Source organism: Corythoichthys intestinalis, unplaced genomic scaffold (assembly GCF_030265065.1).
Source record: "Corythoichthys intestinalis isolate RoL2023-P3 unplaced genomic scaffold, ASM3026506v1 HiC_scaffold_69, whole genome shotgun sequence".
NCBI lineage: Eukaryota > Metazoa > Chordata > Actinopteri > Syngnathiformes > Syngnathidae > Corythoichthys > Corythoichthys intestinalis.
In genome coordinates this window covers 13,556-30,174 of record NW_026651638.1, presented here as the reverse complement: position 1 = coordinate 30,174, position 16,619 = coordinate 13,556, and the positions used below count along the sequence as shown (strand labels likewise).

Genomic DNA, 16,619 nt, shown 5'->3' with positions numbered 1-16,619 from the left:
GGGTGACGGGGAAGCATAACTCGGATCCATGTCCGCGGGGTCCGTGATGGCCAGACCAAGCTGTTAGGGTGCGCTGGGAAGTGGACCCCAAAGCAGACAAGGGTGGCTGTGGTGATTTTCAAAAGTTTATTTGAGCACAAGTCGCAGCACCGCACGTGCACTTGGCGTGTAGCTGGCAGGTGTTGACAGGAGCTCAATCAGGCGTCGGTACAATTCAGGGAGCAGGCACGGGGAATCCTGGGACGGAACAAGAGGTCTGATTAGCCGGGTAAGAATTAATGTGGTAAATACCTGAATGCTGGACTTCACTGACGGGATTACTGAAAGTTTGGTCTGGCGACGAGCGGCAACGACGAGCTGGCTTATAAAGGCGGCTGATTTCGATGGCTTGCAGCTGTCGGCGTCTTCGCCCGTCTGGTCTCCCAGCCTGCAATCAAGGAGCCCTAACACAATACACTTTACAACCACCTTACAGTCTTTTGGGGCCTCCTCCCACGTGAAGTGCAATCGAACTCTGGCGACACCTGCATGCAACGTTGACGCCCTGGGTCAAACATTAGGGTCAAGGGTCAAAGGTCAGGAGCGATGCGGCCTCTGTCTTCAAATTGCAAAAAGTTGACTGATTTGTAGCATTCTGCCCTACTGTTAAAGACGCTCTCTCTGATTGGTCATCAGTCCAGAGTGTGGGGTGGTACCCCAACCCTGCTCTGATTGGCCAGTTCTTCCGGTCTGCAATCTGTGACCGAACCCACTCGGATTGAACATCCCCTCCAGGGTGGCAGCTATGAGTTTTTTGTAAAACAGTTTATGAATGAGTTGAAAGTGTATTTAAACAATGAGCACTAATTCCAGTTACTTACTGCACTTTAGGCCCACATAGTCTAGTCAAATCATTTTCTCCATCTTGTTTTGCGCGTTAAAGACTAACAGATGAATGTGAGATTATCCCACTTACTTACTTCAGTAAATATTGCCATTTGTTCTTATTAAGCACATACATCTAAACGTTGGTCATTTTTTACCTAAATCAAGAAAAATCTGCTTTCAAATAATGTTTTGAACCATATTTATTCTGGAATTAAGAATATTTATAACATTTCAAAGCTTTTTAAATTTATTTTAAGGAGGTGTGTTTTTGGCCAATGTAAAAGAATCCTAAATGCCTTTGTTAGGTGAATTTTCCCCCGCAGAATATATAAAATACGTATACACAGATGAGCTCATTCATTCATATTTTAGGTCCATTTGTGTGTTGTCTTTTCTGTGGTAGTTGCAGGCGGTTGAATACGGCTGTTTGAATGTTAGAATAGAATAGGCTCTGTCATTCAAATAGTACAATGACATTAAAAATAGCAACACCCTACTAGTGCATCACACAATAAATTAATGTCAATAGTACATAAATAAATAATATACACTAGTACTACCTAAAAATAAATTTAAGTGTACGAAGGAGGTAGTGTTGATGTTAAAATAAATAAAATGATAGCCGACTCCTGAACTAGGCCAATAGCAAACTGCAATATGCAAGTGTTAATCAGATATACAAGTGTTAAGAAACTAGTATTCCATTAGAAGTAAGTTACTAGGTTTTAAATTTTCATTCACGATGTCATTCTGCCCAACAGGTAACAAGTTAACTCTGGGTGGCCTTGGCATCTTTCCATTCTGCAGGGTGGTTGAGCATCTGTTCAGAGGCTGCGGGAGGGCGGGACCAAAGTTCGACGTTGTTTCCTTCAAGTGGCGTCGTGGTCCGAAGCGCAGCATTATAGATTTCTTCATTACTGTTTTAGCTGTTGTGTTGTCTTGGCCTATTTTTTCCCCACTTTCAATTATGGGCATTTGGACTTTTCCCAATTTCTGTATGCCTTAAATGTATTTGTTATTACACTCAAATTCCAGTTTTTTTTTTCTTGTATTTAAATAAAGGAGATATAGTACACAGTAAAAGTTAAGCAGCCTGTATTGAGTCTTAAATAAGTTTAATGATAAGCAAGTGTTTTGCAGATATTGACGTGTTGAGAAATAAGGACTAGGTTTTTAATTTTCTGTGAGCACTCATTGGGAAAGTGCACAATATACAGGACTATATGCTATGCCGAGCAATATGGTTATTTGTGTGTGTAAAAAGAAGTAGCTGAGACATGAAGTACATCTCAATATGTTTTATTTTACAAGGTCATTGACCGCCTCCTTAAAATTTACAAAGTTTTCAAAAGACCTGCCAGAAAGTCCTTTGGACGTGGACGCCTTGACCATGTAGGTCTTTTTTTTTTTTTTTTTTATCAATATTTTTTGTGACCCTGTGCAGATTGGGCAAAAAGCGCACAGGCGCGTAGTATTTTACATTGCCAGTCTTCATCATCACCTTGTGGTGGTGGTGCTTGTTGTTGTGCTGCTGCTACTGCTGCTGAAGATGGTGTATTTGCTACAGCAGGTCATGTTGATAATGCTGCTAATGCTGATGCACAAGCTGACGTGAGGGGCGTAGCTGGTGCAACTTTGCCTTTAGCTTGCTACAGAACAAAAAATAAATATCACGGGTAAGCCCTGAAATGCATTAAAACACTGGCAAAGGAAATTATGTTATTTTTTTATCGACCTACTGACCTCCTCCTCCTTTGTGAGGATGTACAGTCGAAATCGCTTAACGTGACATTGATGTCCTACTCTGTCATCAGTAGCCACTGACGCACGAAGCAGAAGGCTTCCTGGACCATCTTCCATTCTTCTGCGCTTTTGGCGAGATCGTTACGGAAGAACTTGGAGAGGTCATAAAACTGCCACATCTCCTCGAACGTGAAGGACCGGAAGCTGCCATGCCCGCAGATGGCCCGGTCGATGTTCTGCTCCAAGTGGCATGACACCGGAGGGAACATATCCACGTAGCGTAGAAGCTGCTCCTTCAGCCACCACTCCCCAGTTTTGGTGTCGCACCTTCCCATCTGTCGTCGCCTCTCCTTCACGTGGCTATCGAGGAGACTTTTTAAGAGAGCATGCAGTAGTTGTTTTAAACTGATTTTTTTATTTTCTTTTGGGTAACAAAGACACACATCAATTTCTTATTTATACTCACTACTTGACATAGCAGACATCTTCCTCCATAAGCCACAGAAGGTCTTGCCTTTGTATTTCCCAAAGGTCACCGTGAGCTGGCCAAGGATCTGCTGGTCTGTTGGAGCTGCGGTGACGGCATGGCAGTTTTTCCTAGCTGTCAGGCGTAAAAAAACATCAGACAAGAAGAAATAATGTAGTTCAATTCATTTTTTAAATGAAGGAGATGTTGTTGTTTTTTTAAAAGGCATCCAGAACAATACCTTGTTTGTACATGTACTTCTCAGGCGCAGTTTAGGCAGCAAAGCATGGTGGCCGGTCATCGCTTCTGATGTACACTGAGAAACACAAAGGCAAGTGTCAACACAAAAAAGCAGGACATGACACGGAGGAAAAATTCTAGATGATAGTAATAATAAAATTGCATTTTTGTTGGTTGTGAAGACGATGCCTCCATTCCTAGCTGGCAATTAGAAAAACAAAAATGACGATGTTCAGAGATGCTAAAATGTTGAGAGGGGTGTCTTGAGTTCATCTAATTCCCAAATTCCAAATAAAAACGAACTTATTGGGGAAAGTGCAAAATTGGCCCACTTACAAAATGATGACGTCTATGTAGTACAGTATGTAGAAAGTGACCTTATCCAACATTGGGGCTTCTTCCCCTTCACATGGAAGAATCATGTTTATGGGTATGGTTCCCTTTTAAGATCTTATACTTCTGACAAACATTTCCGATGACCCTTTCAACATGGATTCTCAAATGTGCTGACAGCGGCCTTTTGTAAATGCTGGGAGTTTGACATCTGAACACTACATGCCCACACATTCTTGCATGTCAAAACCTCTGTCAGCCAAGACATTGTCCCCAGGTAACAAATATTTAAAAAACAAAAAAATCACTGTTCAGGGTTATATGTTTGTCACTTGTACGCCCTCCCCAGCCTTTTGATAAGAAACAAATGGCTCCCTTGGGTGTAATACATATTAAATACTTCATAGTGTGGTGGTGCTTGTAGCTGGAAAACATTTGGGCACGTGCTTTCAGATTTGATGAGTTTTCTGTGAAAATTTCAAAACGGTCAATAATCACAGTCTGTGTCACATCCTGATTGGTGTTGTGCGTCTCATCCTCCGTGATTAGCTGATCACCTTTTTCTCCAGCTTCATGTGTCCCCTCTTCAGTCTGTAGCTGACCACTTTCTTCTCCAGCGTCAGGTGTCCCTTCCTCATTCTGTTGGTGACTGTTTATTTCACCAGGCTCAGATGGTCCCTCCTTGGTCTGCAGCTCTTCAATGTTTGCATCCTGCTGGACCCCCATCTCTGGTGCTTGCAGTGTCTCTTTCCGTAGCTGCTCACGTTCGTCTTGCAGAGCGTGCAGTGTTTGTCGGTGTAACAGATGTGTGTCCCAGATGTAGGGGTGGTGCCCAGTCTGGGTCAGTCTCCCTCATTTCATAAGCTGGTTCACCTGCAATCACAGGTTTTATTTAGAAAGCTAGGCAAGATTGGATATTTCCATGGCATTTCACTTTCGTAAACACTTAATCAGACATGCTACCATCCCATCAGATCATCAGAATTTATAAATCAAGCCGGATGCAACGGACAGGACGTGAAAAGTGGACATGTCCGGGCAAAGAGGACGTTTGGTCATCCAAGCAAACAGTCATGGCCGATAAAAACTAGATCACGATTGTGTACGATCGGGGAAAAAAACGGACCCAAGAAGACATCATCACAACTGTTTCTCCACCAAGCATTGTGAGGAATGTTCACAGTCTATGTGCAGCGACATTAATTCACTTTACAACGCATACTCACATCATCAATGAAGGAGCCGACGTACACTGCTGGCCAAAAGTATTGGCACCCATGCAATTCTGTCAGTTAATGCTCAATTTCTCCCAGAAAATGATTGCAATTACAAATGCTTTGTTAGTACTGCTTTGTCATGTACGTGTACAATCATTTAGTTTATTTTTTTTTTGTCTGTGAATTTCAATCTGTTTGTCACTAGTAAACATACACTCCATTTGAACAAGGAGGGGGACAGCGAATACGTTCGTTCGCTTCCAGCCCTTCCAGTTCAAATGGAGTGGAGGTTTAAGTGCTGTCAATGGCAACACTTGGTCACTTTTCAGTTTTAGTCGATTTCAGCGACGCCGTTGGACAAAAGCGGTGGTGTTTTGCCTTAAGGCAGACACACACCCAAATAGTGCTGTAAAATCACGATGGTCGCCTGCAGATGGATAAAACATTTGTTTCCAGCGGCTGTGTGAAGGATTAAAAGTAACAAGGTAATGAATCCAGTTGTGGCTAAACAATAGGATAGGATCAAGGCCGGCCCAGCCTATACGCAGACTATGCAGCTGCTTAGGGCCCCTGACCACTCGGGGGCGGGGCCCCAATCTGGAAACCTCATTTTATAGGTTGTTAATAGGGCATCGTGAATAATGTGGGGCGCATTGCCGTTGATCTATGCAAACATCCATTTTCTTGTCATTACAATCTGGCAACCTGGGGAGTGACGTTAAACCTGCTTTGCGATGATTGGTGCTCAAACTTGCTTGGAAAATAGATGCACGGATATGTGGAAGAGAATTTATCCCTCTGGAGCAGAGAAAGGAAAGAAGAAAATCGTAGAAGAAAAGAAACAACAGTATAGTGCTGCAACGATTAATCGATGAACTCGAGTATTCGATTAGAAAAAACATTCGAATTAAATGTTGTTGCTTTGAGTATTTGTTTAATGAAAGTGGCATTGTAATGGTTTATTTTGAAATTGTTTGCATTTACTTTTATTGATTAGGGTGGATGCACTGCCCTCTGGTCTGCCTCTTTTTACATGGCTGAATCCAACTGCTCCCTGTTAAGACCAACGTGAGCTAAGTTTTTGTTTGAGCTAATGTTTTTTTAATGTATTCATAATTTAGTTTATAGGTATATTTAGCCGTTTTTTGTGGGAATATGTGTCTGAATCATTTGTTAAGAGCATTGTGAAAAAAACCAGCATTTTATAGCATTTAAGCTAGCTGACTTTTTCTATGCAAGTTAGCCAATTGTTCTTTTGTTGTACATAGATCCTCATTAAAAAAAAAAAAAAATAATTATACTCTTTGAGGCTGAGCTCAGGTATTTTAATTTTTCATGTTTCTAATCCGATTACTCGAATATTCCAACTGACTGGTCCATCAATTAATCGATTACTAAAATATTCTATAGCTGCAGCCCTACAACAGTATCGCGGTAATTGAGCATGTTGTTTATGTTGTTGTTGTTGTTGTTGTTGTTGTGCAAGACACTCCGACTTGAACGCTGTTGTCAGCTGAGCTTGTCAATATGTCGTACTGGTAATTGCCATTAGCTGCAGGGCAAAAGCCTGGAGCGAATCAAGTAAAGCGGAGCAAGCTGTCACCTGTCGGCAACGGCAAATGTACGGCTTCCGCTGATTGTAGTAAAACGAAATATTGGCATAATATGCATTTGGACTGGAGAGCGTAGATATAGTCATTTCATTTATATCGGACATTATTATCAAGTAGTATACCAATCAGAAAAAGGTTTGGCGCCATCTACTGTAAGTACTGACAATCATTTGGGGTGAGAAGTTTGAAGTATGCGGTGCAACAAAATCTGATTAATATACAAAATGTGGACGTATGGGTTGGATTGCATGTATGGGTTTCACAGTACTCTGTGACGAAATGGTGGGCCAAAAATATGGGCCCCTTGGCATTTTGCTTAGGGCCCCCAAGTGGCCTGGGCCGGCCCTGCGTGCAAGTGCATCCAATCCACGGGGGACAGACGAGATGGCAGCCCAGACTCAGCAACCTCACCTGCACCTGGCCGAGCTCACAGCCGCCCAGTTCATCGACATCTGGAAACACTTTGACGTGGATGGTCAGTGACTTTTGCTCTTTTTTTTTTCCCTTCCATCAGAAGTTCATTTCTTAAAAAGAGAAAATGTGTTAACTATTAAACATTCATTTTCTTGACTTGGAGTGAAAGATTTTGCAATTTTAATCCTATATAGGGCACTCATTTTTACACAACGTTTGGTTGCCATTGACGGCACCAGACGTCCATATCCATTTTGGCTAGGAGAGGCTAGCAGCGAATGACTACTGCCAACCCTTCCAGTCAAAATGAATTGGATGTCTAGTGTCGCCACTGACACTGAAAGATGAGCATTCACAACCATTCTTTCCAGTTTAAACGAGTTGGATGTCTACAGCTGTCAATAGCAGGCAATGAGTAAAATACTAAGAAGAACAAAAAGATCGACTTTGGAGTCTTATTGGAGATCATAACACATCCATCCATCCATCCATTATCTTCCGCTTGTTCCAGGGTCGGGTCGCGGGGGCAGCAGCTTTAACAGGGAAGCCCAGACTTCCCTCTCCCCAGCCACTTCAACCAGCTCCTCCGGCGGGATCCCAAGGCGTTCCCAGGCCAGCCGAGAGACATAGTCTCTCCAGCATGTCCTGGGTCGTCCCCGGGGCCTCCCGCCGGTGGGACATACCCGGAACACCTCTCCAGGGAGGCGTCCGGGAGGCATCCGGACCAGATGCCCGAGCCACCTCAGCTGGCTCCTCTCTACGCGGAGGAGTAGCAGCTCGACGCCGAGTCCCTCCCGGATGACCGAGCTTCTCACCCTACCTCTAAGGGAGAGCCCGGACACCCTGCGGAGGAAACTCATTTCGGCCGCTTGTATCCGGGATCTTGTTCTTTCGGTCACGACCCAAAGCTCGTGACCATAGGTGAGGGTAGGAACGTAGATCGACTGGTAAATCGAGAGCTTTGCCTTTCGGCTCAGCTCCTTCTTCATCACTACGGACCGGTGCAGAGTCCGCATTACTGCAGACGCCGCACCGATTCGCCTGTCGATCTCCCGCTCCCTCCTACCGTCACTCGTGAACAAGACCCCAAGATACTTGAACTCCTCCACTTGGGGCAGTATCTCATCCCCGACCCGGAGAGGGCACTCCACCCTTTTCCGACTGAGGACCTTGGTCTCGGATTTGGAGGTGCTGATCTTCATCCCAACTGCTTCACACTCAGCTGCGAACCGCTCCAGTGAGAGTTGGAGGTCACGGCTTGATGAAGCCAACAGCACTAAATCATCTGCAAAAAGCAGAGATTCAATGCTGAGGTCACCAAACCGGACCCCCTCAACGCTTCGGCTGCGCCTAGAAATTCTGTCCATAAAAATTATGAACAAAATCGGTGACAAAGGGCAGCCTTGGCGGAGTCCAACCCTCACTGGGAACGAATTCGACTTACTGCCGACAATGCGGACCAAACTCTGACACCGGTCGTACAGGGACCGAACAGCCCTTACCAAGGGGCTCGGTACCCCGTACTCCCGGAGCACCCCCCACAGGACTCCCCGAGGCACACGGTCGAACGCCTTCTCCAGATCCACAAAACACATGTAGACTGATCGGGCGAACTCCCATGCACCCTCGAGGACCCTGCCGAGGGTGTAGAGCTGGTCCACTGTTCCACGGCCGGGACGAAAACCACACTGCTCCTCCTGAATCCGAGATTCGGCTTCTCGGCGGACTCTCCTCTCCAGCACCCCTGAATAGACTTTACCAGGGAGGCTGAGGAGTGTGATCCCTCTATGATTGGAACACACCCTCCGGTCCCCCTTCTTAAAAAGGGGGACCACCACCCCGGTCTGCCAATCCAAAGGCACTGTCCCCGATGTCCACGCGATGTTGTAGAGACGTGTCAGCCACGACACCCCTACAACATCCAGAGCCTTCAGGAACTCCGGGCGGATCTCATCTACCCCCGGAGCCTTGCCACCGAGGAGCTTTCCAACCGCCTCAGTGACTTCAACCCCAGAGATCGAAGAGCCCACTACGGAGTCCCCAGACTCTGCTTCCTCAAAGGAAGGCGTGTCGGTGGAATTGAGGAGGGCCTCGAAGTATTCTCCCCACCGGCTCACGACGTCCCGAGTGGAGGTCAGCAGTACACCATCTTCACTATACACAGTGTTAATGGTGCACTGCTTTCCCCTCCTCAGGCGCCGGATGGTGGACCAGAATTTCCTCGAAGCCGTCCGGAAGTCGTTTTCCATGGCCTCGCCGAACTCCTCCCATGTCCGGGTTTTTGCCTCGGCGACCGCCGAAGCCGCAGTCCGCTTGGCCAGCCGGTACCTGTCAGCTGCCTCCGGAGTCCCACAGGCCAAAAAGGCCCGATAGGCCTCCTTCTTCAGCTTGACGGCATCCCTTACCGCTGGTGTCCACCAGCGGGTTCGGGGATTGCCGCCACGACAGGCACCAACCACCTTACGGCCACAGCTCTGATCAGCCGCCTCAACAATGGAGGTGCGGAACATGGCCCACTCGGACTCAATGTTCCCCACCTCCCCCGGGACAAGGGAGAAGTTCTGCTGGAGGTGGGTGTTGAAACTCTTTCTGACAGGGGATTCTGCCAGACGTTCCCAGCAGACCCTCACAATACGTTTGGGCCTGCCAGGTCTGGCCAGCATCTTCCCCCGCCATCGGAGCCAACACACCACCAGGTGGTGATCAGTTGACAGCTCCGCCCCTCTCTTCACCCGAGTGTCCAAAACATGCGGCCGCAAGTCCGATGACACGATTACGAAGTCGATCATCGAACTGCGGCCTAGGGTGTCCTGGTGCCAAGTGCACATATGGACACCCCTATGTTTGAACATGGTGTTCGTTATAGACAAACCGTGACGAGCACAGAAGTCCAATATCAGAACACCACTTGGGTTCTGATCGGGGGGGCCGTTCCTCCCAATCACGCCCCTGCAGGTCTCACTGTCATTGCCCACGTGAGCGTTGAAGTCCCCCAGTAGAATGAGGGAGTCCCCAGAGGGGGCGCTCTCTAGCACACCCTCCAAGGACTCCAAAAAGGGTGGGTATTCTGAACTGCTGTTCGGTGCATAAGCGCAAACAACAGTAAGAACCCGTCCCCCCACACGAAGGCGGAGGGAGGCTACCCTCTCGTCTACCGGGGTAAACTCCAACGTACAGGCGCCAAGCCGGGGGGCAATAAGTATGCCCACACCTGCCCTGCGCCTCTCACCATGGGCAACTCCAGAGTGGAAGAGAGTCCAACCCCTCTCGAGAGGATTGGTACCAGAACCCAAGCTGTGTGTGGAGGAGAGTCCGACTATATCTAGTCGGAACTAGTCGGAGAGGTGACATTCCATGTCCCAAGAGTTAGCTTCAGCAGCTGGGGGTCGGACCGCCAAGGCCCCCGCCTTTGGCTGCCGCCCAACTCCCTACGCACCCGACCCCTTTGGCCCCTCCCACAGGTGGTGAGCCCATGGGAAGGGGAACCCACGTTGCCTTTTCGGGCTGAGCACGGCCGGGCCCCATGGGGACAGCCCCGGCCACCAGACGCTTGCCTTCGAGCCCCACCTCCAGGCCTGGCTCCAGAGGGGGGGCCCGGTAACCCGCGTCCGGGCGAGGGAAACTGGGGTTCATTAATGTTGCTCATCATAAGGGGTCTTTTTGAGCCATACTTTGTCTGGCCTCTCACCTAGGACCTGTTTGCCATTGGTGACCCAACCAGGGGCTTAAAGCCCCAGACAACATAGCTACTAGGATCATTGAGACACGCAAACCCCTCCACCACGATAAGGTGATGACTCACGGGGGGGGGGAGATCATAACCACAGTGTGTAAATAAATGACATTTTTGATCTATAAAATTAGTTGATTTCATGTGCTCGTTAGTAGGTCAGAATAAGGTTGGATATCGGCCAACTGTTGTAGTCGCACCTCCCGTTTTCATGGGATTACCTTCTCATGTCATTCAAACCCCCCTCTGACCTCTGTTAAACCAAACCAGTCTTATTCCGAGCCAGTATTAACTCTCACAACAACAGCTTTCTGCTTGCATATATTGTAGGTGGTAAATGCTGGAGAGGACTGCAAGACGTTCCTAATGTTGTTGTGAATTTGGTGATAAGACTTGGCTCAATTTGCTATGGTCAACGATGAGTTGAATCAAGAGCCAATGGACACGCATTGGACCCACTGGCAATTCCAATTTTGTGTTAAGACAAGATTAACACACAGAGCTGCCTCTGAATGATCGTGTTTTTGTGTCATTGACGGCGACAAATGTCCAGTCCATTTGCTAATGGTGAAGTGATAGTCAAATAGCAAAAATAGTGGCGCTTCGATGTACGAGTGACCAGACTCAAGTGTTTTTCGAGGTCTGACCTGAGGTGGTTAAAAGCAAAAGTAGTTATCCAAAACATTCCTCAAGTACAAGTAAAAAATATTCGTTGAAAAGAATACTCTAGTAAGGAGTAACTTTGTCAGTAACTGCTTACAGTCTTATGAAAAAAAAAAATAATAATAATGTTATATATTTTTTTCTCAGCACAACTTCATCTACTAGTAGATGAACTGTCATTACATTACTGTACTATAACCTATCCGGCCAAAAAGATGACACACAAACCCTCAAATTCAGACCAGAACAACACGATGAAACATCACCCAGAGCATGAGTGCCCTCTAGCGGAGAACAAACATTGTTACCGCTACTTATAACGTATAATGGAGTCAGGTGGTTATTGTTGCGACGTCTCATTGGTACAACTGAGACGGCCACTGTCGGCACCTCTGGCGAGAATAAAGTCAATATGTACAATAAAGACGAAAAATGTAATGACTCTAGTGTAGCCCAAAGTAGTGGCGTAAGAGTTGTGTTTCATCACAAATCTACTCAAGTCAAAGTAAAAAGTATCGCGTGGTAAAACCATAAGGTGGAGTTTGACTTTTCTGGCAAGAGGGGCCAAAAATGTTGATGACCCCGAAACGCAGTGTCAGCAATAAAATCAACTTACACGATATATGCTCCGATAGTAGCTTAGCCCATGCTCGTACATACAGGCACCCCAGCTGTGTGTGTGTCTGCGTGTGTGAGCGTGTGCGTTTTTCTGTCTTACCTCGTGGAGAAGTAGACGCCACATCTGTTTTGGCTATTTCCAGCCAGGAACATAATTTATAATAATACGTTGAAAATGAACTTTTTTTTTTTTTACCTTGTTTCCATTTTTGGGGGTTAACGTCTGAAGTGGAGCCAACTGAAATTCCGCTCACCATTTTGGCGATGCTCTCCGGTGTTTCATGGTCCACATCTTCAGTTCTTGGTTCTCGCTCAGTAGTTGTTGTCGCTTTTGAAAGCTTAGGTTTGAAAAAATGATGTATATCCATCTTGCCTCTTCTGACCTCAAGTGTTTTTTTGGGGGGGCTTAGCAAAGCAAATGACCGTCTCTAAGGTGCTAGTTGTCAGGGAGCGCGGGCGGGCAAGGTGGACCCAAATGCAGGGAAATGTAGGCGAGGCAGATGAATGGTGCAAAAATGATTTAATTAAAGCCAACGAAAAACAAAGTACAAACAAAGGCTGTGATAATCCAAAGAAGGCACTGAGGCAAACAAAAACTGTCACTAACAAAAGACTGCTTTTCAAAAACTCACTTGGAACACAAGGGCTTGGATAGGCGTGAATACTGCTGATGAGAACCTGACATGGACTTTGACGTTGACATAGACACTTACATTGACAATGACGCAACAAGGACTGAAAAGAAACTGGGTGCTTTTATACACACACACATGCAGACAAGGGGTAACGAGACAACGAGGAACAGCTAGGTAATACAGGAGGACTCACTATGTGCAGGCACGACAGGTGAAATCACAGAGACAAGTCACACCCCCGTCTCATCTGGCTAGATGGACCTCTTCTTGTTCCTTTACTCCAATGTATCTTTACGGACTGTAACTTCGCCTGCTAATTCCAGTCCTGGTGCTTCCTGCCTATCTGTCCTGGGAGTGGATCTCTCCTCACTGTGGTACTTCCCAAGGTTTCTCATTTTTTCCCCAAAGACTCTGGAGTTTTTGGAGTTTTTCCTTGCCGACATGGAGGGTCTACGGATGGGGGATGCCCAGGATTCGAAATGTATGTATTCATCTTTATTGCTTCATTTGCTGTTTCTGATTGTGTATCACATTGCCTCTGCAAAGCCCTTTGAGACAACCTTGTTGTGATTTAGGGCTATACGAATAAAATTGAATTGAATAGATATGTCAAGAACACTTGGAATGTTTGACAATAGAGATCTACAATGAAAAAAAGAAAAATATAATTGTCAGTTGAATCTATCAATCACCAGGTTCATGTATTGAGTCCTTCACTGAATGGATGAGCCAATTGTTTTCCACTATTAAGCAAAAAAAAATTCTTCATCTGTGGAGATTTTAATATTGATTCATTATGTATAATGTATAATGTATAGTATGTCTCTTTACCCAACAATAACTAAACCTTTGAATCGAACAGTGTATCATCTGAACCAATGCACGTAAAAGTTATTATCAGAAGATAAGGATTTATTTTGCATTGATCATTTTGCCTATTAATTAATTAGGTTCATATACATGAGAAATGTGGCCCTTTGCCCCCTTCATCCAATCTGTTTGGTCTAATTAATGTCCCGTCCCCAGCAAAAAGTGTACCTACATGCAGGTTATGCTGTTATATCGTCCCTACGAATGTTGAGACCAAACCTATGCCCTTCCAAAGTAACGCCGGTTTTTGTGGTGAAGGACAGGCGCAAGACCACAAACAGTTTTCATTTCAATCTTATAAAAAAAAAAAAAAAATTAAAAAAAAAAAAAAAAGAGCTTAGACCAAGAAAAATACAATAGAATATTTAAAAACTAAATTTTGGCCTTAAATAAAATATTCTTTGTTTTTTTTTCACACTTTTTGTTTAGCAATCTGTAATAAATTGATTAAAGTATCAGAATTAAAAGTTTTAAAAACAACTGAATATTTCACTAAAGGTCAGAATTGAATTCTGTGGTTTTGTACACCACTCTTTACTCTCATTTATGTTGCATGAATTATAGAATTGCGACGACCAACACATTGAGGGTGTAGAGCAAATGCATGCTATTTTCTTACTTTTACGTATCGATAATATGTACCGTGTGTGCGTGTTTTGTGAAGAATGCTGATGAGATATGAAATAACCAGTAGCCAATTGAATAAGCTACCGTTTTTGGTTTATATATTTGGAAATCGGACACTAAAGGAGTCAGCCATGAACCTCACCGCACGTCACTGATTTTGATCGTGACTTTGTGAATGCCAGTGGCCTGTACTGTACTGTACTGAAGTAATCCTGCTTACCAGCGGCTAACCGGAGTTGACGAAACCTGGTTATCTAGTTTGTGGTCAATCAGTGCTACGACGCTAGTTATGAGGTTGATTAGTCGAACCTATGTCAACCCAATCAGAGTTACTGCGCGTTCACATAAAAGGGGGCGGAGACCAGAGTCAAAAACTACTTGTGACGATGGCACGGGCACCTTACTTCACGGAGGAGGAATGCGCGATAGTAATGCGGAGTTATGAAGAATTAAAAGCCACCCTCACCGCGAAATCCAACACCGCTCCAGCGAGTAGAGCGCGACTGGTCTGTTGGCAGCGAATTACAGATCGTGTGATTTGTGAATGCGTCAATATGCCAGTTTACTTATGTACATGAAAAGAAATAAAGTCTGCTGTCAGGACAATAAAATAAGATTTGGTACGTTAAGTGTAAGAAATAATTTATCGTGCATTACCACATAAAGCAGGGTGATATATGTTTAGTCCCATTGACTGTATGAATATGTATGTCCTTTGAACATCGTCAGAGTAGAGGTTAGATTGGGCCTAAAAAAATCCAGCCCAACCCGGCCCGAGCCTGATCAATTCACTTGATTTGCAGGCCCAGAGCCTGACCCCCCCGCCGTCAATTTTATGTTATACTTGGGAGGACTCAGGAGAAGAAGGAAATGCGGGGATGAGATGCATGGTTGCGTTCTGTGTGATCACATTTGTGACAATGAATAATAAAAAAAATTAAAGCCTCTCTTTTGCAATGAATTTTCAGTTAAACAATACCGTTAGATGCATATTCAATAAACATTTATATCTTTTATATTTGTGTGTCTGTTCTATCGGTGGATTTGACATTTATTTTAATCTCTTCGAGCTGGCAGAAAAAAAAATCCGCATCTTTCTAAATGTTTAAATAGTCTACATATTTTTGTGATTATTATAAATGCATTTACACAACGAAATAACGCTGGAAAAGTTCCTTAAATATATTTCTTGTATGAGAGCAAAGCTCCACATTGGCTTACATTCAGCGAAGCCTCCTGGACGCATCCAAACCAGATGGCCGAACCCCCTCAGCTGGCTCCTCACAATGCGGAGGAGTAGCGGCTCGATCCTCCATCCCGGATGATCACTTTTTCACAATTATCCAAGAATGAACTCTTTACACTCTGCGTAGTAAAATTGGGGACGCGGCGTCCCCTTGATATGTGTTGGCCATAACGTCTGTTGTACCATAAAGACGTAATTTTTGGGCAGTACATAGACGAACAGTAGCTCTTTCATTCAATACCAGATGTCCTGACAGATCCAAATACCTGTTGCATTGTACCCAAATGAGTTTTCCGCAGAGCCAGGCGGTTTACCAAAAATTGACCGTTAACAAAATTCTTCACGATGACCGACGTAATTTTGACCATGTCGGTAAATTTGGTCATTTAATAAAACAAGTAAATATAGTCTTTTCATCCCGCTTTGACGCCGTGTTGTTCGGCTACGTTCGTTCCCCTTTAAGAAAGCAGTCAGTGTGTTTACATGTGAAGTCACGTGGTTATCAGGAAATCAAGCAAACAGCAGCCCAGTAGACTAACGCTAGCGGCTAATGCTACAAGCAAACGTGATGGAGTCGGGCTTAAGGGAGCTTAGCCAAACTTTCACCCGACATTAAGTAGACTCTTGGCGGCCTCCAGGCGGGCTTTCACCCGCTTTCTTCACGATTTCATGAGAGAGTGCTTCTATTGCTTTCTACTGGCTGCCGCTAGCGGCTAACGCTACAAATGAACGTGATGGGAGTCTGATAGCGGCTCTAACCTTGTCAAAACGGCTGAACTTAATGAGTGGATTGGGCACCGACTGCATCTAGCAATTAGTATGTCGCGTTATTTTGTATCTGTGTGTGTGTGTGTGATTTCTTTGACAGCTTTTATGATGGTAAAGCATTCACCATAAATTATAATCCAACAGTGGGGCTTATAATATCACCATTTAATGGCCACCGCTATTTTTCTGTATGTGCTTGCTTTATTCTGTGTCATTACTGCCATCATAAAATCTTAAACGCTTCATTGGCATAAGAGCAATATAGCTTTAGCGTGTGTGTCTCTGTGGTGGGGGTGCATGTGTGCGTGCATGTATTTAAAAAAATGCTCTGAAAAAAAGAAGAAGAAAAAAACACAGAAACATTGAAGTAAAAAGCAAAAAGTAATAATGTCACATCAGCCATGAACAATAAGTTGTCTGTTTGAAGTGTACTGTTCAAGTCGTATGTCATTTGTGTTACAATGACATGTTTGCACAGTCGTCGTATTGATTTGTATAATGTTGTTCAAGTCATACTAGCTGTTATAAATGTTCAAACTTGAATTCTTATTGTTTACAAGACATTTTCA

At 44.8% G+C, this 16,619-nt stretch overlaps 1 long non-coding RNA gene across 1 annotated transcript; it reads right to left on the bottom strand.

Annotated features, from left to right (window-relative positions):
- Nucleotides 1–2,337: 2,337 nt before the first annotated feature.
- On the bottom strand, nucleotides 2,338–7,455 carry LOC130911612 (uncharacterized). The gene is made up of 6 exons (XR_009062330.1): nucleotides 6,891–7,455; nucleotides 4,207–4,522; nucleotides 3,318–3,392; nucleotides 3,077–3,211; nucleotides 2,611–2,982; nucleotides 2,338–2,516 (listed from the first exon to the last, which is right to left on the bottom strand). It is a non-coding gene; the product is annotated as an uncharacterized LOC130911612 (long non-coding RNA).
- Between the last annotated feature and the right edge of the window lie 9,164 nt (nucleotides 7,456–16,619).